Below are 27001 nucleotides of genomic sequence, written 5' to 3' on the forward strand. Positions count from 1 at the left end.
AGTGGTCCTCCGAAGTCAGCACAGTCTTTGAGTACGGTGGATTCTTGTGCTTGCAGTTCTCCGTAAAGCTTGTAGAGAGACAAAGAATGAATCTTTCTGTCCCCTTGAACTATCATCTTAGCAGTAGTCCAATGTCTTCCCAAACCATTAAGAAATTGAAGGTTTGTTTCATGGTTACTGCGGATGGTGCCAGCATTAGATAACTTAGTGACTATCAGGTTGAACCTTTTGAAGGAGTCTTCCAAACTTTCGGCAGTATGAGCTTTGAAATTGTTGAACTTATTGAGTGCAGTCGTGAGCTTCTTATCTTGAGATTGTTCTGAGCCTTCATACAAATTTTTGAGAACTTCCCAGATCTCTTTTGCTGATTTGCAGTTTATGATAATGTCGAAGTTGTCAGGAGCAACTCCACAAGAGATTTCATAAAAAGCAACAGCATCATTTTCCATTTTATCGAGATCATCTTTAGTGGGACAGTTCAGGACTGGTTGACCTCCTCCTAGTCTGGCTGTGGCGCTGTCAGTATGAACTGGTGTAAGAACAGGGACATGTGGTCCATCTTCTACGGACCGCCAATCCGCCATACATCTCTACCAAGTCTCCTTAAGTATCTTTCCATTCTTTGAGACCAGTGATGCTATTCATTTGCCACCAATATTGGGGTCGATTTGAACCACCAACACTGTTGGAAACATTCAGAGATAACGCTTGTGCCATTTATTTTTTTTTGAAAAGTTTTTTTTAAGAAATGAGCTTCAGTGGTATAGAAGGCCTTTTGAAAATCAGAGTTTAGTTTCAAAAAGCAACCACTATGGCTCTGATACCAATTGTTGAGAGGAAAACTTGAGACACACTTGAACAAACGTTAGAATAAGTATAGTTGCGGAATAGTTTATCTCAAAGGAGCTAAAAGCTCAACAATAATAATAAGTTAATGAGTTAGATAATTAGAGAGTTAGTTGCGGAAATGTAAGGAAATATAAATGACAGCAGGTGTTATATCAAGTATACACATAAGTTGATTTTTAACAAGCAATGCATTCAGACCAAGTTAGTAAGTGAGATCAAACTTAGGGGGTGTTTGGATAAATAGTTTTTAGCTTATTAGCTTATTGCTTATTTGCTTATTGTGGTGGGAATAAGCATTTTTTTTAAATGTGTTTGGATTAGCTTATTGTGGTGGGAATAAGCAATAAGCATTTAAGTGTTTGGAAAAATAAAACAGCTTATATGAGTAAAATGACCAATAAGCAATAAGCAATAAGCAATAAGCATTCCCCCCCTTGCTTATTAAAATCAACTTATTTTGCTTATTCCTACCACAATAAGCTTATTTTTTAAGCATCATATCCAAACATTTAAATTAGCTTATTGTGGTGAGAATAAGCAATAAGCTAATAAGCAGCCATTTTTTCCCTATCCAAACACCCCCTTAGTGATTAAGTCACGAATGACTTGCTCCGAAGAGAGATAATATTCAGTTATGTTCTAGTGAACTTTGAGAGTAAGAAGGAGAGAGTAATAGAACAAGATATGCGATTCAAGATGCGTAATCAGATAGATGTAAGAGATATATGAATGAGAAGGATTGAGCTCTATATATAGAGACTCAAATATTACAATAGATCAACTATCTATGAGTAGCCATGCAAGGCATACTGGACAATAGATAGTATTCTAACAAAAGTAGATAAAGTTAAACTAAGTAAACTAGAAAAAGAACTGCGGTTGATGATGACTTCGGATGAGGTTGCTGAAAAGAGTTGACTGCGGTTCTTTGATGATTGTGGTAGACCAAGTTCAAGAGGGTCACTTTTATGATTCAACAAAAAGGGCACACCTATTTGCTTCAGATCTATTATCTTGAATGTTGTGGTTATGGAGGGCGGCGACTTGAAGGCTACAATTAATGGCGACTTAGGCAGCTAGAGGTAATTTTTCACAAGTAGTAGGTCGGCTATTTCAGTGGTGGTAGTGAAGCCGGTAAATAGTGGCGACGACTAAGGTTTGTAAAGCGAGAGGGATAGAGATCATGGCATGTAGAGAGATGGTTAAGATCACTCTATTTATATTTCTTCTGTGCGGTAAATTAACCATAACTCCTCTATTCAAGGTATGCAACCTAGATATGGGCCAGGGGTTGGGTCAAAGTCAAGATAAGGGTCGAGAAATAAGGGAATATTAATTCAAAAGCCTTTGGTTTTCTGACTTTGTTGACCAAATAAGTTTTTAATGCATAAATTGATTATATATATTGCATTATGGTTTGTACGACTTAATTTTAAGTGTTTGACCAAATATGCTTTATATATATATATATATATATATATATATATATATATATATATATATATATATATATATATATATATATATAGACACGAAAAGTAACATACGGGAACACGGGAGATGTGTATTGCACATGAATCCGGACAAAGAATATATGAAATGCTTTCTAACATGACTGTACACATTGGAATTGGAGGAATAACCCAACGACATTTTTCAAATTTGATTAAAAATTTTAACAAGTTTTTGTAAAAAAAAAATGTATATTTTTTGTTTTTATTTGTTATTAGAACATATAAATACATTTTTCTAACTAAAAACTTAGTTTTTTCTTAAACATATTTTTCTTATAACTATTTTTACAACTATCTTTATGTTTTTAAAAGGCATTTAAAAAAAATACATTTTTAAATTTTAAATCTTACTTTTGTTAGAAATATAGCTTTTATAACTTCTTACTTACAACTTTTTTATTTTCAAAATCTTCTTTAAAAAATTAATATTTTTACAAAATTAATTTTTATATAACTATTTTAACATCTTTGCTTCTATGTATGTTTTTAGCATTATATGAATTTTAAAATCTTATCTTTATTTTAAATTTTTATAATTAATTAAACTGCTTAATTTGATTTTTAATCATAACATTTATTAAGTAATAATCGGTGTAAATGCAATTATATTACTGAGATTGTCATATGTAAATCTACATTATAGTATAAATTTGTTTCAATCTGATGTATATTATATGTAACATATTTTCGATTTAAATATCTCTATTGTAACGTTATAAAGTATATATATTTTTTCTTTAATTACATCGTAATACAATATGTTTTTCTCAATTTATACTCTTGAAATATGAAACAAAAACTTGAATCCATGAATACAAAAAATTTACGCAACATTACGCGACATATAACCCTAGTCACTAACAAACAACAAACCATGTCAACATATCTCATCACCAGAACAGTAAAGAAAGGAACATGGACACTCACAAGGGTCCAAAAGATGCACAAAAGGTTGTGATGAAGCTTTCTTGCTACTCTTTAGCTCTATAACTCCTTCTTTCTTCCTTCAAAAGGGCAAAACACCAAATCGAGCATAAATATGGAGAAGGGTGGGTTAGGGTTTGCTTCAAGTGTAACGTCCCAAACAGGGGCGGACGCAGGATTTCACAGTAGGGGTTGCACAATAGTAGAAAAAATAATAATTTTAAAAAATTTCGAAAAATTTTCCACTGCGGCCGGAAAAGTTAGGGGTTGTCGGTGCCATCGGTGAACCCCCCCTAAATCCGCCCCTGGTCCAAAAAATAATGACATAAAATTTTTGTTTTTTAGATTAATAAATCGTTAATACATTTCATTTCCATAAAACCAAGGTAATCAAGATTTATCAAAACATCATCAAATTAGAGTAAATCACAGAATGCGGAAACATGTGGTGTGTGCCCTACAATCATCTCGAGCTCTTCCATTTGAAATCCGAAGTACCTGAAACATAAACTGAAAACCGTAAGCATAAAGCTTAGTGAGTTCCCCAAGATACCACATACCATACATACACAAATTACATACTGACCCTCGCCCTGCATCGGGCCTCGACTAGTATCAAATCCCACTCGGCCTTGGGCCCCGCCCGACATCAAGCCCCGCTCGGATTACAGATCTGTTAATCACCAGGCCCCGCTTGACATTGGGCCTCGCCCGATACACACATAATCATATAAAATATAGTCTTTCTAACACATGTACACACATAATCATATAAAATATAGTCTTTCTAAAAAAAACAAAGACCATAGCATACCATACAGTCATCGAGCCCGGCCCGGCATCGGGCCTCGCCCGAAAAGCATAAAAACGGATACTAATTTGCATACAATATACTCATCAGGCCCCACCTGGCATCGCACCTTTCCCGGTAAGCATACCATCACACAACACATGCAAGAGTCACACAAACATCAAGCATCCTAACATATAAACCATGGGCCGGCATTGGTGCCTTCGACCTGCTAACCCAGTGAGGAAACTCACCTCGCACTGCCAAAACACACAGATAATCCCTGGCTGCTGGCTAACAGATCCCCGAACTATTAATATCAAATAACATTCAATTAATAATTGGATTCCCATCCAAGCCATCAAACCATTACTAGGGTAAAGGTCCAAATACCAAATTAGTCGTCTAAGGCCCAATTAATGGCCCAATTTTCCAAATTGAGCCCAAATCCTGTTATAGGCCTTCAGAAATAATTATCAGTCCAAAACTTGATGGCCCAACAGGGCCTAAGACAACTAAGCCCAAAAGATGGCCCAAACCGAAGCCCAACATCGAAATCCAATCATGCTGAGTACGCGGGGCGTACTCAACTGTACACTAAGCGCACAGGCTAAATGGCTTGTACGCCCAACATGCTCGCCCAAAAGCCAAAACCTTCCTTCAACACTTAATGCTTAAGACCAGAAGTCCAAACCACAGATCTACTTCTTAATAAACGACTATAACCATAAAGTCACAGACTTGGTGGCTTTGCATGTCCCAAAATGCCCCAACTTCAAGATATAGCACTTCACTTTCATTTAATGGACACAATCTCATGCATGGGTGATTCTAGGCCTTAAAGGTGCCAACTTTATAGACTTTGAACCTTAGAAACACCAAGAGTGGCAACTCATAGCTCCTGAAGTGGTGTCCAACCACTAAATCTCATTCAATGGTCCAAAAAGAGTCCAAAACCCAAATAGACTTGATCTAAGATTCTAATGAGCAAGGTCATAGCTTTTTATCTCAAACAAGCTGGAAATAAAGTAGAGAATCAGGATCCACAAGCTCTTCCTTGATCCTCAACCTTGCACCAAACTCCATCTTCTTGAATATGAACCAAAACACACCAAGATGCACACACTGAGCTCAAAACACCACCATGGAGGCTAAGGGACGATTTCTAGGGTTTTGGAGGTTTAGAGGCTGGTATGGAGGCCAGCCCTAAAGACTTAAAGTGATTATATAGGGTAAAACATCTTAAATTAGTGTTTTTACTTACACCTCGTGCGCCCCGCGTACTCCTCGTATGCCTAGCCTACGAGGCCTCACACTCCTGATCCTTCCTTCGCAGTAAGCTAAGTGTACACCACATTACGCCTTACGTACCACCCTTCGCACCAGTATGCCCTGCGTACTATGGTTTCCTCTTAAACCCTAAAGCACTTCGAGGGCCATAACTTATTCGTTATAAATCCGATTCTGACGGTCCTTATATCCATGAAAAGGTAACACGAAGCTCTATTCTTTAATCAACTCATACATGCCTTACAATTTCCTGAACAAACATCCAATTTCCATAAAAGCTTGAGCTAACATATTACCAAAATACCCTTTGGCTCCAAAACATAAACCGACCACCCGGATCACCGAAGTTACAACATTCACCTCCAAATGAGTCCATATCTCAATTCTTCAGGGGTCCTAAGTCTGCTAATACCAATCCTTGATCACCACCCTGAAATGGGAAACGGTTCAAAACAGGGCATTACAACTCTCCCCTACTTAAATTAGATTTTGTCCTCGAAATCATTACTTACCATCCCCGACACGCCAAGCAACCTGAGCAACACGACCACAACCCCAAGCAACCACAGCCTTCCCAAGGCAACCGAAACCAACCCTAGCAGGGTTTTCCAACCCAAAGATGAATGGATCCTTTCTTTACTTGAAAATAATCCCCTGCAAAATAACCACGTCTACTTAACCTGAAAATCTGAAGTCTCGAGATGGTCCGACTCCCTAACAGACCGCCCATATTGAACCATCGCTAAATCCATTCCACTTATCTCCCAACTGACTACTTAACTTCTGATAACTTGAGGTTCCCACTAGAAAACAGAACCACAAACCAAAAACTGATGCAGAACACTTATACTTGACAGAAGGCTCAGATAATCCTTCGAGTAGAAGACTCATCCCTGCAATGGTTAGACTCAGACGAGAGCTGCGTAATAGGGTAAAATATTTTAATTAGAGATTATTTAATCCAAACTGCAACTGACCTAACATATTTCCCAAATAACAAGCGACTCCACACACGAGTCCCAAATCAATAATACCGCCTTGACTTATCTTGATGCCCTTCACAGATAGAAGCAATCCAAGACACCATCACAAGGGCTTGATCTATCATCAAAACCGAATCCATTCCTTACCCCTGAACCCTTCAATTGATGCCCTCGGCATGTAGATACCCCAATTCTTAACCCATTGAAAAGAAAACCATGCACATAAACACTCGCGATTCCCTAATTCGAGATCTCACCCAAAAACCAACTCGATACTTAAATCGTAACCTGAGATCCACGGATCTGCACTTGCATTTCACCCAAATCCTTCGCAGAGACTATCAGTCTCGCACCTGGTCCAACCACTAGGTTCCTAAGTGTTACGCCTTGTTTCAAATTATTCCCATGTTGGGGATGGTGATCACATATTGGGTATTAGTAGGCTTCGGATCCCTGAGCAATTGATTTTTGGACCTAGTTGGAGTTGGATAATGTAATTCGGATATTTCGAGTATTCAGTTTGTGTTTGGAATCAAAGGGAATTTCGGTTGTAACACTGATATCCGATATGAAGTTGATTCCAAGTTGTTGGTTTTCTCCTTGGGACTCGGCGATTTGGAGCTCCAACTCAGCGTGTCGAGATGTTTTTGGCCGTGGGTTTTAATGAAGCAACACGGCTTGTTGAGGTACCTTAATTTGGCGTGTTGGCGGCTGGGTTGGAAACCCTAATTTTTAGGGTGTTGCACCCTGTTTAAAGGCCTTAATTTCCTTTGGCTGGCCTCCTTATCTGCCTCCATTGTTGTCAAAACCCTAAAACGAGTTGTAGCCTCCATTGTCAAGCATTTGAGCCTTGGAAGAAAGTTTGGCGGTCATTTTTGTGCATTGTGAAGGAGTTAGAAGATCTTGATGTTCTAAGCTTGGAGAAGGAAGTCTTGGATCCAGAATCATTATCCACTTTGCAAAGAGTTTGAGGTATCAAGTTCTTATCTTGATTGCTAGATGCTTAGATCTCTCTTTTGGGTTAACTTATCATGTTTTAGTCATGGTTTGTATGAATGTTGGGATTAGGACGTCCCAAAGCATTATTCTTTCAGATCTGGGGTTTTCATGGACTCTTTTGGCATAAAGGTGCCGACTTTATGGATTTAAGGGCTTCATGCATTCATTAAGTCCCTAATTAAGCCCTTCTTGAGCAGTTGGGCTTCTCCTAGGCATGCATGAATGTAAAGTTGGCAACTTTACATGGTTTTCCAGCTCTAGGTTGGCAGATCTGCATTTTGGGGTTTTGTCTTTGAAGATTAAGTGCTTAATGGTTAAGCCCTCACTCTTTTTAAGTCTAGGGTTTGGGTTTGGATCCATTTCGGTGGTTCCTAGGGGTAAAGTTGGAAGCTTTACCCTTCTAGATGCCTTTGTAGTTGAGCTCTGAGTTTTGAAGCTCTTAGATTCGATTATGTCAGCGTAATATGGTAAGATGTTGGGTTTCTGGAGAACTCGGCGAGTTTATTGATAAACTCGACGAGTTGGCTCGGTTTATCCTGGATTTGCAGATTAAAGGAGAAACACGACAAGTTGAAGGACAACTCGGCGTGTTGGGTCAACTCAGGCCGTTGACCTTGACTTTTGACTTTGACCTCGACCAAAAGTTGATTTGGGTTGACCATTGGATATTTTGGGCCTTGTGGTGTCATTTCGGGCTTGGGCTACCGGTTAGGCTTGTATTGTGTGGGGGTTTTGTTAGGATAGTTGCGGATGTGTGTTTTGGAAATGTTAATTGGCTTTAAGGAAAGTTCCATGCAAGGATTTGGGCCCAATTTGGAAAGTTGGGCCATTAGTGGGCTTTTGTGGACCTTGTCTTTTTGGGCCTTTTTGGTTTTGGGCTTAGGCCTCAGTTTTGGTTCATGTTGGGTCAGGGGTAAAATGGTCATTTTACCCTAAGTAAGGATTATGGATTGTAGCTTGGTACCCAATTGCTAATTGGATGTACTGTTGGTATTGATAGCTCAGGAAGTCATCAGGGCAGTAGCTAGGGATTTCTTTCAGCGAGCTTCTGCATTCGAGGTGAGTCTTCTCACTATATCCATGGGTCGAAGGCACCAATGTCGGCCCATTACGTGTTATGTAGTATGCTAGTTGTCTCTGTGATACTTGCATGGAAGACCCCGGGGGAACCCATGGCAATTGGATGTCAGGCCATGGTGGGAAAACCCATAGCATTCCAGGTAAAGACCATGGTGGGAGCCCATGGCATAATTGATAAAGACCATGGGGGGAGCCTATGGAAACTATATATATGTGCATGATATATGTGGTTGTAAGTGGTATGGTATTTTGGGGAAATCACTAAGCTTTGTGCTTACATTTTTCAGCTTATGTTTCAGGTACTCCGGATTTCAAATGGAAGAACGCGGGTTGATTGTAGAGCACACACCACATGTTTCCACATTCTGTGAATTACTATGGTTTAATGATGTTTTGCTAATTATGGGTTACTTTGGTTTTATGAATCAATTTGTATTAACGATTTATTAATCTAAAACAAAAAATTTTATGCCCTAATTTTTGGGATGTTACACCAAGAGTCCAAAGAACAAGGCTACCCGGCCTATAAACCCTACTGCGTCACACACTGACCACCCACTTAATCCTGCAACTCAAGATCCAAACCTTGACCCAACAGTCTCTACTAGGTCCCACCTATATTTCCATAATCACACGGGCGTCGCCCACGGGTCCCACCCAAACTATACCACAGAGCGGCCATTCCCACGGGTCCCACCCCTTTAAAGCTACACAAGCCCGACTTCGCCCTGGACCCGTCGTGCCCTGGACCCAACGGGTCCTCAACCTAAAACAAATAAATACCCCTTGACAATCCTGCCCGCCGTGCCCAAGGCACAAACTGATTCCCCTTTTACGCTCATGGCCACCTCCAACGATAGTCTGCCTCGAACTGGTGAATGCTACGATCCCATCGTAGTCTTACAACACTTCTAATCAACCATGGTTACCACCCATGGCGTTACCACATCCTAACTGAAACATCCCAAAAATACGGTCCAAAAATTTCATTTATATTATTAAAATAACCACATTTATCAAAATCATTCCATACAAAACATAAGTCAATGTATCAAATCAAAGTATCTCATCAAAACCCATATCAGAATATCAGAGTAAAAACATCCCAGGCTAAACAAATGGTGTGTGCACTGAAGTCATCCCGAGCTCTTCCCCTTACTGCCGGAAGTACCTGAAACCAAAATTGAAACTGTAAGCATGAAGCTTAGTGAGTCTCCCCAAACTACCACATACCATACACATAATCACATAATCACATAATAACATAACATGGGCCTTGCCGGCTATATCGGGCCCGGCCTGGCATCGGACCGAGATCCGACATCGTGCCCCGCCCGGCATCGAGCAAAGCTCGGTATACATATAAACATATCAACAAATACTTATAAACATAATCACATAACATAAACATATAAACATTCCTCGGGCCCCGCCCGACATCGGACCGAAATCCGGAAGCATATGAACATTCCTCGGGCTTTCCCTAGCATCGAACCGAAATCCGAAAACATATAAAACAAGAACATGTAAGAATCACGAAGACATAAAGCATACAAACATTCCTCGGGCTTTCCCCGACATCAGAACGAAGTCCGGAACATATAAACCAACATCGGGCCTTGCCCGACATCGGACCTAAGCCCCGACTATCATTATGAAACAAGAACATGCAAGAATCACGAAGACATAAAGCATACAAACATTCATACAGGAGGAAACTCACCTCGCAAAGCTGACTGTGGAATCTCACAGTAAGGAATCTCTAACTGCTGCTCCAACGACTCCCCGACTATCATTATCACAATAACACTTAGTCAAAATCCAATAATCCTTCTTAGGGTAAAATGACCATTTTACCCCTGGTTAAAGTCAACATTCTGGTCAAAGTCAACATTCTGGGTTGACTCAACTCGCCGAGTTGGCCCATCAACTCGCCGAGTTCCATAAATCAGAAACCCTGAAATCGCGATCCAACTCGTCGAGTTCCTCACGAACTCGTCGAGTTTCTCTTATTATCAGAATTGGGACTTTCCAACTCCACTCGTCGAGTCCGTCCTGAACTCTTCGAGTTTTTCCTTCTACAGGGTTGGGGCATTTCAACCCAACTCGTCGAGTTCCTTTATGAACTCGCCGAGTTCTTCAGTCTGTTAAGCTTCCTTAATAGATTAAGCTCCTATCCTTCAGATCTAAGCTCCATACTTCATATACATACTGAAAATGTCCTTTTAAGGGTAAAGTTTTCAACTTTACCCATTAATACCCTTCCTTAATGGATTTAGCTCAAACCCTAACTCTTTAACACCTAGATCTTGATCCAAAGGCCATTAATATTTCAAGCTAAGCTATACAAACTGAGATCTACACCCTGGACACTACATGAACACTTAAAGTCTCTGACTTTCTCTCCATGCATGGCCTTTTGGAGCTTAAAAGGCCAAAATGACATCCTAAATCTTGCATGGGGCTTCAATGGCCATAAAGTTTGCACATTTATGCCATGAAAGCTCTTCAAGGTCCTAAATCTGGAAGTATACTCACTTGGGACGTCCATTTCCCAAGGATCAAGATATTTGGACCAAAAACTCAATAAAAGTGAACATGAAGAGATCTAAGTAATCATTGAGCAAGTTTAAGACTTGCTTACCAGAAAATGCTACAAATTGAGTGAAGTTTCTGGATCTACTCACTTCTTCTTGAGTCCTCAAGCTTCTTCTTCTTCCACAAGCTTCAAATGCACAAGTATTCTCTCAAAAATGACTCACAAGCTCACACAAGGCATTAGGGTTTCGAGATTTAGGGTTTGGGACTTGGAGGCTGTAAATGAGGCCAACTTTTGGAGCTTAAGGTGTTTAAATAGGGTGCAAAACCATGAAAATTAGGGTTTCATTTTGTCAGTCCTACTCGTCGAGTTGAGGCTCTCAACTCGTCGAGTAGATTTTACAACCCACGTCCAATTCCATTCCTACTCGACGAGTTTGGGGCCTCCAACTCGTCGAGTTTCTATACAAAAGTGAATAAATCTTTAATTAAATACATACCAAGAACTAGGCGTTACAATTCTCCCCCACTTGTCTTAGACTTCGTCCTCGAAGTCTGCTGCCTCGGGAAACAGCTCCGGGTAGTGCTCCCCCATCTCCTCCTCGGGCTCCCAAGTCCACTCCGAGCCCTTGTGGTGCCGCCACTACACCTTCACCGGCTCTACCCTCTTGTTCCTCAACTCCTTCGTCTTCCTGTCGAGAATGGCTACTGGTCTCTCGATGTAGTTCAGGCTGTCATCAACCTGGATATCCTCTAAAGGCACGACTGCAGAGTCATCCACTAAGCACTTCCACAGCTGGGAAGCATGAAAAGTGCTGTGGATCTGGCTGAGCTCTGCTGGAAGATCCAAACGATAAGCAACTCGGCCCACCCGAGCCAAAACCATGAACAGACCAATGTACCTGGGGCCCAGCTTACCCCGCTTCCTGAACCGGATGACACCTTTCCAAGGTGACACCTTCAGGAGGACCATGTCGCCTACCTGAAACTCCAAGTCTAAACGGCGCTTGTCGGCGTAACTTTTCTGCTGACTCTGAGCAGTCTGAAGCCTGCTTCGGACCTGCTAAATTTTCTTAGTGGTCTTGAGTACTACCTCAGTACTCCCCATGACTCTCTGACCGACCTCGTGCCGACAGATTGGGGTTCTACACTTCCTCCTGTAGAGCATCTCTAAGGGAGGTCGATCTATGCTAGCATGGTAGCTGTTTATATACGAAAAGTCCGCTAACGGAAGATACGTATCCCAACTGCCTCCAAAACCCAATATGCACGCACGCAACATGTCCTCTAGAGTCTTAATCTTCCTCTCACTTTGCCCGTCAGTCTGAGTGTGAAAGGTCGTACTAAAGTGAAGACGAGTACCCATCTCGTCATGAAACTGCTTCCAAAATCTGGAAGTGAAACGAACATCTCGGTCTGACACAACCGACACCGGCACTCCATAACGTGCCACCACCTCGCATACATAGATCTCGAATAGCTTCTCAGCCGATATACTCTCCTGGATTGGAATGGAATGAGCACTCTTGGTCAACCAATCCACGATGACCCATATCAAACCTACTCCACGTGCAGTCCTGGGAAGCTTCGTGATGAAATCCATAGTGATATATTCCCATTTCCACACGGGGATATCCAACGGTTGCATCTTTCCGTGAGGTCGCTGATGTTCGGCCTTTACTTTCCTATAAGTCAAGCACCGCTCCACATACCATGCTATGTCCTGCTTCATGCAGGGCCATGAGTAATCAGGGCAAAGATCCTGATACATCTTCATCGCCTCGAGATGGATGGAGAACTTCAACTTGTGGGTCTCATCCATCAGAGTTTGTCGTATACCGCCCCAGTACGGAACCCAGACCCTCCTATGCAGGGTCAACAACCAACAATTGTTATAGTCAAATCAGGCCACCTGGCCTACGATCCTCTCACACTTCCGGCGCTCTTCCTTCATACCCTCAACCTGCGCCTCCCGGATCCGCTCCAGAAACGGAGTAATCACTGTCATCCTCAGACATATGTCTCATATCAGAGCCGCCACTGCCTTGCGGCTAAGAGCATCGACCACCACATTGGCCTTCCCCGGGTGGTAAAGGATCTTAAAATCATAATCCGTCACCACATCTAACCATCGACGCTGCCTCATGTTCAAATTCGGCTGATCCATGAGCTACCTCAAGCTCTTGTGGTCCGTGTAAATGGTACAACAAACCCCATAGAGGTAGTGTCGCCAAATCTTGAGGGCGAAAACTACAGCCACCAACTCCAAATCATACGTCGGGTAGTTCGCCTCGTGAGGCTTCAACTGTCTCGAAACGTATGCTATCACATGACCCCGCTGCATCAGCACCGCACCCATACCCGTGATTGAAGCGTCAAGGTAAACCACAAAGTCGTCGATGCTCTCTAGCAAGGTCAGAATCGGTGCCTCGCATAACCGCTGTTTGAGAATCTCGAAGGCTGCCTACTGCTCAGGCCCCTAGCGGACTTCTTGGTCAGTCGGGTCAGAGGAACAACGATCTTGGAGAAATCATGTATAAATCTCCGATAATAACCCGCTAGACCAACAAAACTCCGAGATCGGTTGCGCAAGATCGTTGTTCCTCGGAACCTCCCACTGCATCACTGCCTCTATCTTGGCCAAGATAGAGACCTCAGAACCTCCCACTGCATCACGGCCTCTATCTTGGCTGGATCGACCAGAATACCCTTCTGGTTGAAAAGGTGCCCCAGAAAATGCACCTTGCGCAACCAGAACTCACACTTGGAGAACTTTGTGAAAAGTCTCTCCCTCCTCAGTGTCTCCAGCACCTCCCTTAGGTGCTCCTCATGCTGCTCCTGAGTCTTGGAATAAACCAAGATGTCATCGATGAAGACTATCACAGACCGGTACAAACATCGGTCTGCACACGCGGTTCATGAGGTCCATGAACGCGGAAGGGGCATTGGTGAGCCCAAACGGCATCACTACGAACTCATAGTAACCATAGCGAGTTTGAAAGGCTATCTTCGGCACGTTGTCGTCCCTGACTCGCATCTGGTGATAACCCGATCGCAGATCAATCTTGGAGAACCAAGATGCTCCCTGCAGCTGGTCAAATAAGTCATCAATCCTCGGGTGGGCGTAACGGTTCTGCACCGTTACCTTATTCAGCTCCCGGTAATATATACACATCCGATGTGACCCGTCCTTCTTCTTCACGAACAGGATCGGGGCTCCCCATGGTGAACTGCTCGGCCTGATAAATCCCTTTTCTAACAGCTCCTGCAACTGTGTAGACAACTCCTACATCTCGGGAGGAACCAACCGATATGGTGCCCTGGCTATTGGAGCCGCACGAGGGACTAGGTCAACCCTAAACTCTACCTGCCTCTCCGGAGGTACCCCAGGAAAATCCTCTGGGAACACGTCTGGGTACTCCCGTACGATCGGTATATCATCCACAGTCGCCTTACCCTTATACCGGGTATCCATAACATAGGCGAAATAACCTGCGCAACCCTGCTGAAGGTAGCATCTCGCTCTCGCTGCTGAACATAAAGTCGGTCCACCCTGTGGCCTCTCACCCTGAATCACTAAACCTCCCCCACTCGGGGTACGAACCCGCACAAGCTGTTGCTCACAATCGATCACTGCCCCATTGGAGCTCAACCAGTCCATACCCACTATAACCTTATTCCCTCACAGGGGAATGGGGACTAAATCCACATAAACTGCTCATCAACCAACTATAGTGTACATCCCCAATGAACCCTCGCAACCCAAACGGTCCTATCATCTGTTATCTCCACATCATGTGGACAGTCCAGCTAAGCTGGAGCTCCCACAAACCGCTTGCTGAGCGCGAGCGAAACAAAAGATCTGGTAGCCCCCGAATCAAATAATACTATAGCAGATATACCGTTCACAAGGAACGATCCTATAATGAAACACATAAACATAAGAAATAATCAATATAAATAAAATATAAGGAGAAGATACATACCCGTAACCACATCGGGAGCTACACGTGCCTCATATAATGTCAACTGGAAGGCTCTGCTCTTCACCACTAGCGCCTCTGACCGGCCCTGACGGCCATCGGTAATCCTCAACGTAGCAGGAGCGGGTGCCACCACCAGTCCTGCTACTGCTAAACTCGGGCACTGGGACCGCTTGTGTCCCCTCTGATTGCACTGGAAGCAAATCAAGTCTAATAATGTCGTGGTGGTGGTGGTAGCAGTACAATCCCTACTAGCATGACCAGTTCGGCCGTACTTGAAGTAGCCCGAACTACCCGCCCTGTACGTCCCCTCGTATAACTTTCCGCACTTGCCACAACGGCTGCGGCCCTTCTGGCTCCTCGATCGGTGATCTGATACCTTGGGCTTTTTGCCTGCACTCCCTGACTGAACCCCCTCTGGTTTCCTCTTCTTCTCCATCTCCAAATCCAACTCTCTCTCTCTCTCTCTCTCTCTTTCTCTCTCTCTCTCTCTCTCTCTCTCTCTCTCTCTCTCTCTCTCTCTCTCTCTCTCTCTCTCTCTCGCGCCCTCGCAATCATATCCACCAACGTCTTGCTGCTGGATCGGCTCACAAATTGGTCGATATCACTCCGCAGCATCTCATGGTATCGGGCCTTTTTCATCTCCTGATCCGCCACATACTGTGGAACAAGAAGGGCCCTCTCCCTGAACATGGCGGTGATCTCGGTCACCGTCTCAGTAGTCTACTGGAGATCCTGGAACTCCCTAGCAAGCTGTTGCACCTCAATCACAGGTGCAAACTCGGCCCTGAACCTGGCCGGAAAGTCACTCCAGGTCATCACATCTAAAGCTGCATCATCCCCAATGGCATGTCCAACCTCATCCCACCACTCACGTGCTCTGTCCTTCAGGAGACAGGAAGCAAGTCGGACCTTGTCCCCCTCGGGACATCGGCTCATACGGAAGGCGTTCGCGACATCATCCAACCACCTGCTGCTAGCAATGGGGTCACGAGTCCCATGATAGTCTGTAGCCCCACAATTTCCAAACTCCCTTAAAGTCATCGTGTGTGCCCCTAGCATGGCTGCCATGTCGGTGCAGAATGCACCCAACCTCTCATCAAGTGTCTCCAAGATGCCCTACTTGACCGTACCGAAGATCACAGGAGACTGGTCTAAACTACTGTGCGTGAACTCATATGAAATGAACTCTCTCAGCTGCTCGTCGAGCTGCTCGACTCCAAAGCCCGAGCCTGATCCCTCACCGGCACCTGATCTGCCAACTGGTCTAGTGCGTAGCGTCACCATACTGAAAATACACCATAACAAACATAAGTATACTCATCATAAGTCGAGGGATCACACATACTACAAGTTCCCTGGGTTCATCTAAGCCTTCATTGATTCGAGTACGGATCCTCTGCTTTCAGTAATACGGGCCCATACTACCTTCCACATCTATTTGTACTTTCCTCAAGAACTGCTTTGACTCCACCAAGTCCCTTTCACTACTACTACTCTCTGCTAATCTCATCCTAGGCTTGCCCTAGGGTAATCTCCGACACACTCTCCGCCATCAGCTGCATAAGAAGTCCCTGCTATCCCCCCCCCCAACTAGCTTGCGAATACCATTACATATTACTAAGACCAGATAATTCTTCGAATGAGAGGCCCTACCCTACAACGGTTAGACTTAAACGAGAGCTGCGAAATAGAGCTAAACCTAACCATATGAAATTATTCAGTCCTCGTAATATGTAACATAACATATTCGTTTACTAGTTAGTTAAAGATAACTAGAACTCCTAAAAGCACAAAGCAAGCATCATTCGAGCATTAAGTAAACATAATCAAGCATATCCTAATCAGGCCATCATATTACTGACTAATCAGTACTAGCATACAGTTCATAAGCTCATACAACAGGCATATAAGTTCCTAGATCCTTCGCCCTAAGCTAGCATGCAGTTCTCATTCACATATAATAGTCATACAAGGAATCATTCCTAGATCCTTAGCCCTAATCTAGCATGCATTTCTCATAATCATATCATAACATAAACTTGTATGGGTAATTTGGGAGTACTTACTTGAGCTCGGCTGATTGCATGCACCACACCCTTTTCTCTTTTCAAAATCTCTTTTTGCAAAAATGGTTTTTCTTTTTTTTCTTTTTTTTTTTAAATTTCATACAAGATCCTTAGTTTTAGTTCAGACACACCCCGAGAGTGTGCCCGAATCCCTCAAACCAAGGCTCTGATACCAACTTGAAACATCCCAAAGATACGGTCCAAAATTTTAATTTAAATTATTAAAATAACCACATTTATCAAAATCATACGATCCAAAACATAAGTCAAAGTATCAAATCAAAGTATCTCATCAAAACCCATATCAGAATATCAGAGTAAAAACATCCCAGGCTAAAACAAATGGTGTGTGCACTGCAGTCATCCCGAGTTCTTCCCCTTGCTACCGGAAGTACCTGAAACAAAAACTGAAAGTGTAGGCACGAAGCTTAGTGAGTCTCCCCAAACTACCACATACCATACACATAATCACATAATCACATAATAACATAACATGGGCCTTGACCGCTACATCGGACCCCGCCCGACATCGAGCAAAGATCGGTATACATATAAACATATCAAAAAATACATATAAACATAATCACATAACATAAACATATAAACATTCCTCGGGCCCCGCCCGACATCGGACCGAAATCCATAAGCATATGAACATTCCTCGGGCTTTCCCCGGCATCGGATCGAAATTCCGAAACATATAAAACAAGCACATGCAAGAATCACGAAGACATCAACCATACAAACATTCCTCGGGCTTTCCCAGGCATCAGACCGAAGTCCGGAACATATAAACCTACATCGGGCCTTTCCCAGCATCGGACCTAAGCCGGAACATATTAGCATACATATACGGGCCGGCATTGGTGCCGTCGACCCGTTCGTACAAGAGGAAACTCACCTCGCAAAGCTGTATGCGGAATATCGCGATAAGGAATCTCTAACGGTTGCTCCAACGACTCCCTGGCTATCATTATCACAACAACACTTAGTCAAAATCTAATAATCATTCTAAGGGTAAAATGACCATTTTACCCCTGGTCAAAGTCAACATTCTTGTCAAAGTCAACATTCTGGGTTGACTCAACTAGCCGAGTTCTATAAATCGGAAACCCTAAAATTGCGATCCAACTCGTCGAGTTCCTCACGAACTCGTCGAGTTTCTCTTATCATCAGAATTGGGACTTTCCAACTCCACTCGTCGAGTCCGTCCTGAACTCGTCGAGTTTTTCCTTCTACATGGTCGGGGCATTTCAATCCAACTCGTCGAGTTTATTTATGAACTCGTCGAGTTCTTCAGTCTGTTAAGCTTCCTTAATGGATTAAGCTCCTATCCTTCAGATCTAAGCTCCATACTTCATATACATACTAAAAATGTCCTTTTAAGGATAAAGTTTCCAACTTTACCCGTTAATACCCTTCCTTAATGGATTTAGCTCAAACCCTAACTCTTTAAGACCTAGATCTTGATCCAAAACTCGTTAATATTTCCAGCTAAGGCATACAAACTGAGATCTAGACCCTAGACACTACATGAACATGTAAAGTCTCTGAATTTCTCTCCATGCATGGCCTTTTGGAGCTTAAAAGGCCAAAATGACATCCTAAAGCTTGCATGGGGCTTCAATGGCCATAAAGTTTGCACCTTTATGCCATGAAAGCCCTTCAAGGTCCTAAATTTGGAAGTATACTCACTTGGGACGTCCATTTCCCAAGGATCAAGATATTTGGACCAAAAACTTAATAAAAGTGAAAATGAAGAGATCTAAGTAATCATTGAGCAAGTTTGAGACTTCCTTACTATAAAATGCTACAAATGGAGTGAAGTTATTGGATCTACTCACTTCTTCTTGAGTCCTCAAGCTTCTTCTTCTTCCACAAGCTTCAAATGCACAAGTTTTCTCTTAAAATGACTCACAAGCTCACACAAGGGATTAGGGTTTCGAGATTTAGGGTTTGGGACTTGGAGGCTGTAAATGAGGCCAGCCTTTGGAGGTTAAGGTGTTTATACAAAGTGCAAAACCCTGAAAATTAGGGTTTCATTCTGCCAGTCCTACTCGTCGAGTTGAGGCTCTCAACTTGTCGAGTAGACTTTACAACCCGCATCCAATTGCATTCCCACTCGACGAGTTTGGGGCCTCCAACGTCCTCGAGTTTCTATACAAAAATGAATAAATCTTTAATTAAATACATACTAGGAACTAGGTGTTACACTAACCATCACAACCCCACGCATCCTGAGCCGAAACTTGCATCCATTCAGGTCTTCAGGTCATACTTCGAATCCCAAAGCCCTCAACCTAGACTCAACCACAAGCTTACTATGCATAATAAAGGACACGCCGACCAGCGGTTGGAAGTTTCCTGAACTCCCACTTACACAACCTCAATCTGGACAGACACTTGGGCCGTCTCTCCTGGCTAGGATGTGAAACTTGCCCTAGTTCCACACCTTTCCTAGCGCCCAGAAAGCCTGATCGATTCTCCCCCACTTAGATTCGACAAAGCTCTCTCATCTCTTAAATCCGATGGATTCCCGAACCATGAACCTCATATAACATGAACTGCCTATGACTTGTGTTAATCACTACTAGCATTCCATTGCTAGCTAAACTTAATGATCGCCCAACTCCTGAAATCCTATAAAATGCTCTTGAAATATTAACTGGTCTGATAGTCCAAATCACCTCCCACGATACCATACCAATTCCTTGAGTTCTTATGTTGGCGACTAAAAACCATAACCCTTGCCCTGAACTGACGAATCTTCACCCCAAGTTCCATTCTCAAAGAATCATTGAATTCTAGCCGTCTACAACCCATGAGAATATAAAACTCCCTTGACGTTTATAATGACTAAACAACTCATGTAACTGACACCACCATCTTCCTGTTACTGCTCCTCTCCTAGCAACGGTAGTGTTTGAACCCCAAAAGCTCTTCCATAGACGACTGTCGATCCCACCAGATCAGAAGATAAAACAACTGAACCCTGACTTCACTAGAGAACTAAGTCGCTAACCCTGACCAAAGATCCTCCAAAACAATACCCCTTATTGACCCCGAAGAGGACTCGGATCAAAAACTGAACACTTTGAAACCTGCTCATCAAGATACGACCCACTAACGATTCATTGAAGACTATCGACATGCAGAATGGCATATAAAAATCTTTGGTAACCCAGACAATAGCAGAGAACCAACCAAAGATATTGCTTACCCAAACCCAAGAAAAATTCCAACGCAATACAAATTCCCGATAACAACCCAGAAGAGAACAGAAGATATCATACGCACAAAAGCATCTGAAGGACTCCTGACCTCCTCCTCCTGAGTTACCCAGATCATCCTAAGAACAGGGTGCAAAACTCACCTCTGATACCAAATGAAAAGAACTAACAATAAGATCCTCCTTCCTGAAGGATTCTAGGGATCGACAAGCTTTGGGATCCAGATGAGCCCCCAGCTGCCCTGCTACAATCTTGACCCGAAAGGCCCCAAGATGACGATCCAATAGCACCAGCATCCCATCCTTGAATAAACCAAATATCATCGAGGTCCATTCCAAACTACTACGAGTAATCTCCGATGAGATGAACTCTCACATCCGCGCATTGATCGGCTCAGTACCTGTACCTGAGCCGGAATCTAGAACCTGAACCCCATCCTAAGTGCTCAACACCGTACTGAAAACAACCTGCAAAAGATCCGAATATACCCAAAAATCCTCATCCCACAGGCTTCCTAGATTCTCTAAGAATCTTCCTGATTTGAGTATGGATCCTGTGTTTTCAGTAGTATGGGCCCAATACTAACTTCCATACCTATCCATACTTTCCTCGAGAATCCTCCCGAATTCTCCAAGTCACCTTCTCAATCCATGCACCAACACTCGCGGACCAGTGCAACAAAACCCACTGAAGCAATCCCTAGGATTTCCAAGGTTCCCGACCTTACTATGCCATTAGTTGCTGAAGAACTCCACATTATGCCAGTCACCCACCTCATGAATACAATCACATGCAACAAAACTTAAATAATTCTTCGAGTAAGAGACTCATCCTTAAAATGGTTGGACTCAGACAATAGCTGCGTAATAGGGTCAAATCCATCACTTTGAGATTATTCAACCTTTGTCACATGTGATTTGACATATTCACTTAGTAGCTAACTGTTGGATTAGTGTCTAAGTCCATAACTATAATTGGTATGTACTTGAACCGATTTGGCATGGTCCATTTGGGTTGCATGGCATCGGAACAATTGGATAGACAAAATGAGAAAAAGGATATTTATGATTTATATTAATATACTATAAGTTCTAATATATTAATATGAAATCATATTATTTAATTAGTATTAATCAAGAATTAATTTAGAATTAATTTAGTGATAAAAAATGAACTAATTAAATATGGACTCTTATATATATAGGATGCGCCAAGTTCATTTAGGTTGGGCTAAGCTTTCATGGATAGTCCATGGAGTGTTTAACCCGTGGATCCTATGGAAATGAAAGGTCATGGGTATTAGGGTTTACATGAATGTAACCCTAATCCTCCACACTATATAAAGAGGTCCCTAGTTCATGAAATGGTATTAGTGTGTACACAAGAGGGCAAAACCGATTTTGGTGCAAGTATCCTTATTCTCAAGTTATTCCAAGGGTTCTTGGTGTTGTATGAACCATTTGAGGTGCAACACTTGGGGCACTAGGCTCTTAAAGGTTCAAGACTTCAAGCTCCATCAAAAGGTATGTCATTCTACTAGATTCTTATATTGTATATCCTTCTTGTTATGCTAGTTAGGATGAAATCTTGGAATATTGAATGTTTGCATGTATAATAGAGAAAATATAGATCCAAGGTTTATAGGGTTTCATGTACACCATAGGAGTGTTAGAATGCTCAAATCCCATCAGTGGTATCAGAGCCTAGGTTTGTTTTTTATTTATACTTGATGCAAATTGCTGAAAATTGAAGTTTGTATGCTGTCTGGACAGCTGACTCGCCGAGTCCATTAAAGGACTCGGCGAGTCCATGCCTAAATTCATCCAACTTGTCGAGTTGGTTCATGCACTCGACGAGTTGGACCCCCTGACAGCATATCTTCGAGTTTTAAGGCTGGAATTGGTCTAGAATCATTACCTTAAACTGTTTTGGACTTATAAAACATGTTTTTGATGTGGTAATGATTATGGTAAACCAATTTCAAGGTTGTTATCAAAATTTCAAGTTTTATGTATGTTTATGTATTTCTTGAAATTGTTGATATGATTGTTCATACACTTATGAGTTTTGGTAGATCATAGGAATTATTTGCAAATTGTTTGTTAGTTAATTCTTGATCTAAATTTTTTTAATGGAGTCCATAATTTGTCCACAAGTTATGGATTACCAAAAGTCATTTCTTTTAAAGATCCATTAAAATGCATAGGTTACGCAATTGAAGAGTCTTTTTGTTTTATGAACTCCATAACTTGTCCTCAAGTTATGGATGTTCAAGAGTCTTCATTAAAGTTTTTTTTAAAACCTTAATTAAACTCATAAGTTATGAAAATCCAAAAGTTTTTGAATAGTTCAAAACTTGTCCTCAAGTTTTGGAATTTGTAAAGTTTCTCCTCATGAATACTTTAATTCCAAGTTAAACCCTTAGAATTTTAAAAGTTAAAATTCAACCCTTATACTTTATAGTATTATAAGTTAATATATATATATATATATATATATATATATATATATATATATATATATATATATATATATATATATATATATATATATAAGAACAAAGTCAGTCTTACCGTTAGTAGGCCTCATTCACAAAGCCGGTCTATAAGAGGGGTATAAGGTTACTGCCTATAAAATGGCAGTTTAATGGGTGTCCACTCTCACCCACCGCTTCATTGACTGGTGGAGGGTCGTTAGCCGAACGGGTTCGACAGGACTCTAATTCTCCCTTCATTATAAGTATAATGATAAATATAAAGTAACTAAACCTTTTATAAATTCCCAATCTTAGTTACTTTAGGAAAATGTGAATTTGGTGCTAACCCATGAAATTACACTTTGCACTTTGCTTAAGTCGGTAGTGGAGCGCGTGTGGTTAACCGGCACACTAGCTTGGATTTAACAAGGTAAGGGTAACTTAATGGTTATCATAGGATCGGTGGAGCGCGTGTGGTTAACCGGCACATCGATTAAGTGATAAATATTAAGCGTACCAAGTATATTTTCATGGTTATTCACACCTTGTTTGTGATCCTCGGCATCCCAGTCACAAACTTGAGAGGGCACAATCGATATTTAAACATGTCATTGAAAAGTTCAATGAATCTCAAAGGATCTAGGAGTTTCAAACCAATTAAAACCTAATTTATATTTCGGTTTTCATGGTGGAAATTGGTGAATCGTCATTCGCCTACCTTCAAATATTTTGTAGCTTGGACTACGGAATCCCTCTTCCAAGTTACAAAATATTGTGTTGGGTCCTAGCCTTAATACTTCATATTGGGTGCTATATTAAGGGCTTAAATCAACTAACTTGAATTTCTCCCATTGTAGATGTCAGGTTCAGACAACTATGATCTTCCCAAATCTCTTTAAACAAGCTTTCCTAATGAAGATGATGTTCCGCGATTGGATCATGGCAATCATACTTCTATTCCTCCACCTCCTCCAATTATTCTCCCTAACCCACAGGTTCTTGAATAGTTCAAGGTCAGTCAAGCCCTATTGGCAAGCAAAGTCTATGTGTGCTCACATCTTGTAGATGAAGTCACATATTGACAAGACGGGAGAGTTGGGTGTCAAAGTCTTGAGGAAGTTGGTCGTTGACTAGGTTCTTCAATCATTTCCTAAGTCACATAGTGAGTTCCTTTGGGACTACTATGTAACAAACTATGACATGACCCTTAATGATCTTAGCTATTTGCCTGGTGCTACTGAATCAGCAATGATTTGGAGCACTGGTAAAGCAAATTTGATTGGCAGATCGACTTCCCAAACTTCCATGGACGTTGACAATGGTAACATTGGAAATCCAGAAAAGATTTCTCTTCCCAATGGAAAGGGATCGGCCATAGTCAACTCGGTAGACCAAATGGTAAAGAGAAAGGCTAAGTCTAAGATTGTCCCATGTACCATTCCCAGAGAGTCCAAATGTTTCTATTGCCAAAGGAAGGGGCATTGGTTGCGAAGCTGCCAAATTTACCTGAAAGATCATAAGGATGGTAAAGTAAAAAAAAAACGTTTGACTCTACTTCGAATAAAATCCACTATCTAACTCTATTAAGTTCCTAATTGATGATTCTTAATACAAGATGTATCTCGGTTACATTTTGATGCATAGAAGGATCAAGCAAAGGGAAGGAAACTTAAAGGAAGAGTATGCTGAATTTGATCGCGAAGATGGATTTCAATCGCATGGTTCGAAGATCGAATTCTTGAGCTGCTGCTTAGGAGTTATGATAGATTCCTAGGAAATATGTAATAGCATAGTTTTCATTTAAAGGTGCATTGTAAAGAAAACGTTTTCCGCATTTTATAAATAAATAAAATTTTGTTTTATTTTATTTTATATCTCCTTGCAATGACATTTATGAAAAATTGATGTTTGTATGTTTCTAGCAATAATGGAAATATGAATTTGATTCTTTCATTTGTGGTAGTGTCTAAATTCATCAAATTAGGAAAGATTCTCATCACCCAAGTTTCAGTTGGATAGAAACTTGGAATCATGCAAGTCATACGATGAATGAGAATTTTCATCTTTGGAAAATGAAGACTAATTCCTTGTTCACATGTATATGTGAATCAAGTGAAGGACTAAGGGATCGAGTACACATTCTTGTGCAGTGGTTAAGTCCACCACAAAAGATCGACAAGACTATTCGTCATGATTTACTAAAGTTTAGTAAATATGGTTATACTTAAAAGTTTAAGTAGAATTCTGAAACATTGGAAAAGTTTCGATGTATGGCAGAACGAATGAGAATAATCAAATTGGGCAGAAAGATAAAAGTTTCTCAAATCTGAAAAGATGGGAGAGTACTTTAGTATCATGTTTTGTGATCATCTTAATGATTAAGAAAACATATCACAATTGGTCCTCTAAGGACATCTTAGTGCATTCCTATGGCTAAGAAGAGGAATCATGAATTGTTGAAATGGTTAAATCAAGAAGATGAGTCATACTTCGTTCCAAAACAATTCTTAGAGTCATACTCCAAGTTTGTAAATTTAGTCACATATCTTAAAAGAAGGTTTATAACACTTGTCAATTGTAAGAGTAAAATGTGTTCTACTCTTGTACATTTGAAATTGGTAAGTTGCGATGTTTTGGATAAAACAAAGACCAACTAAGGCCAATTGTGTGAAGTGTTTGTCTTGATAAGAATCCACACTAACTCTTGAATATTTGCTTTGTCAAGGAATAGTTCTTGACAAGAGAAGCTCATATGTCAAGAGGTCAGTGGGAGTCTTAGAGATCTTGGAAAAGTTTCAAGAACTAATCAAAAACAAAACCTGTTGGTTATCACTAGCACATGACTTGAGGTTTGTAACCTGTCGTGTTGACACATTCTTATTTCTGTGCCCATTCCAGTTAAAGTTGACTATGCATCTGAGTTATACAAGTTCTCAATTGATTGCATAACAACTTGGAAGCAATGGTAGGCCCTTGTGCTGCCAGGTGGCAAGAATTTAAGATTGCACATGTTCAGCCCATATGAGTTTGGATTTGTCACTAACCTTGTCTTGTGATTATGGTTTTGACAAATTCACATGGATAGGAACACATACACCATCAAATCTAAGTGTCATAAGGTTTCTCTCCGATTCATGAAAATGATGGTGATGAAACGCTTTCACAAAATAGATTTTAAGTAGATAGCAAGTGTGATATTTGCATTCTCAAAGTCGTTAGTGGAGCATGTGTGGTTAACCGGCACACTAACATGGACTTCTGAGAAATGGCAAAGGTCTAAACAATTGAGACTATGATTACGGCATCCCTTTTCATAGTTCTAAAATTTTTTAGACACACATATGAGCTATCTAAGGGAAGGTGTATGATTTTGATAAAGTTTTATCAAAGCATCTCGTATCAGAAATCTGAACTTTGGTAAGAAAGACAATAAAGTATTGATTTCTAGAAGTCCAGCTGATTTCTGAGTACATGTCAAAGCTAGTGGGAGCATAAGTGTTATGCTAATAATCATCATGTTAGTGGGAGCATGATAATTATGATAAGTGTTGCAAGTTAGCAATGTTAATTATAGAAAACAAAGGTTTCAATTGGGAAAAGTTGTTTTTCTATAATTAAGGGAGAGGAAATTATACTTCATTTCAATTCTAAAAGCTTAGATTGAGATTTTAATCATCTTAGTCAGGGATATATATATATATATATATATATATATATATATATATATATATATATATATATGAATTTTACATTGGAATGGTTCAACATAAGGAAATTCTATATATATTGCGTTCTCAAGTTCGATTATGATTACGGCATCCCTTTTCATAGTCAAATTTTGAAAACATGGCAAATGAAAATTATTGTAGCAAAAGACTGGTCTAAGATCATGTCTTTATGTGAGACATCATGAATCGTGTCTCATATACTTTGGATATAGGATCAATTACATGTGTTATAATATTTATCCTTTCTAAATTTTTCAAATGCCTAGGGCATTAAGAGGGGAAAAGGTCTAGAATTGGATATGACTAAGATGATTAAGCAATTGTCGAGGATAATTTGAGGTTTACTAAAGATTGGTTGCTCATGGATAGTTGGAAGTATGGTGTAGTTTTTTGGAAAGGACCGTAATGACATATTCTAAAAGGATGCAACTCTTATTCAGAAGTGATAGTCAGAACGGGAATATGGAAATGTTTCATAGGTGGAAGTTATCCATTAAATCTGTGTAAGATTAGAAAAACTTAATGCAAGAAGGATGTTCAAAGCAATG

This window comes from Lactuca virosa, chromosome 3 (assembly GCF_052849685.1).
Source record: "Lactuca virosa cultivar CGN04683 chromosome 3, Lactuca_virosa_CGN04683_v6, whole genome shotgun sequence".
Taxonomy (NCBI): domain Eukaryota; kingdom Viridiplantae; phylum Streptophyta; class Magnoliopsida; order Asterales; family Asteraceae; genus Lactuca; species Lactuca virosa.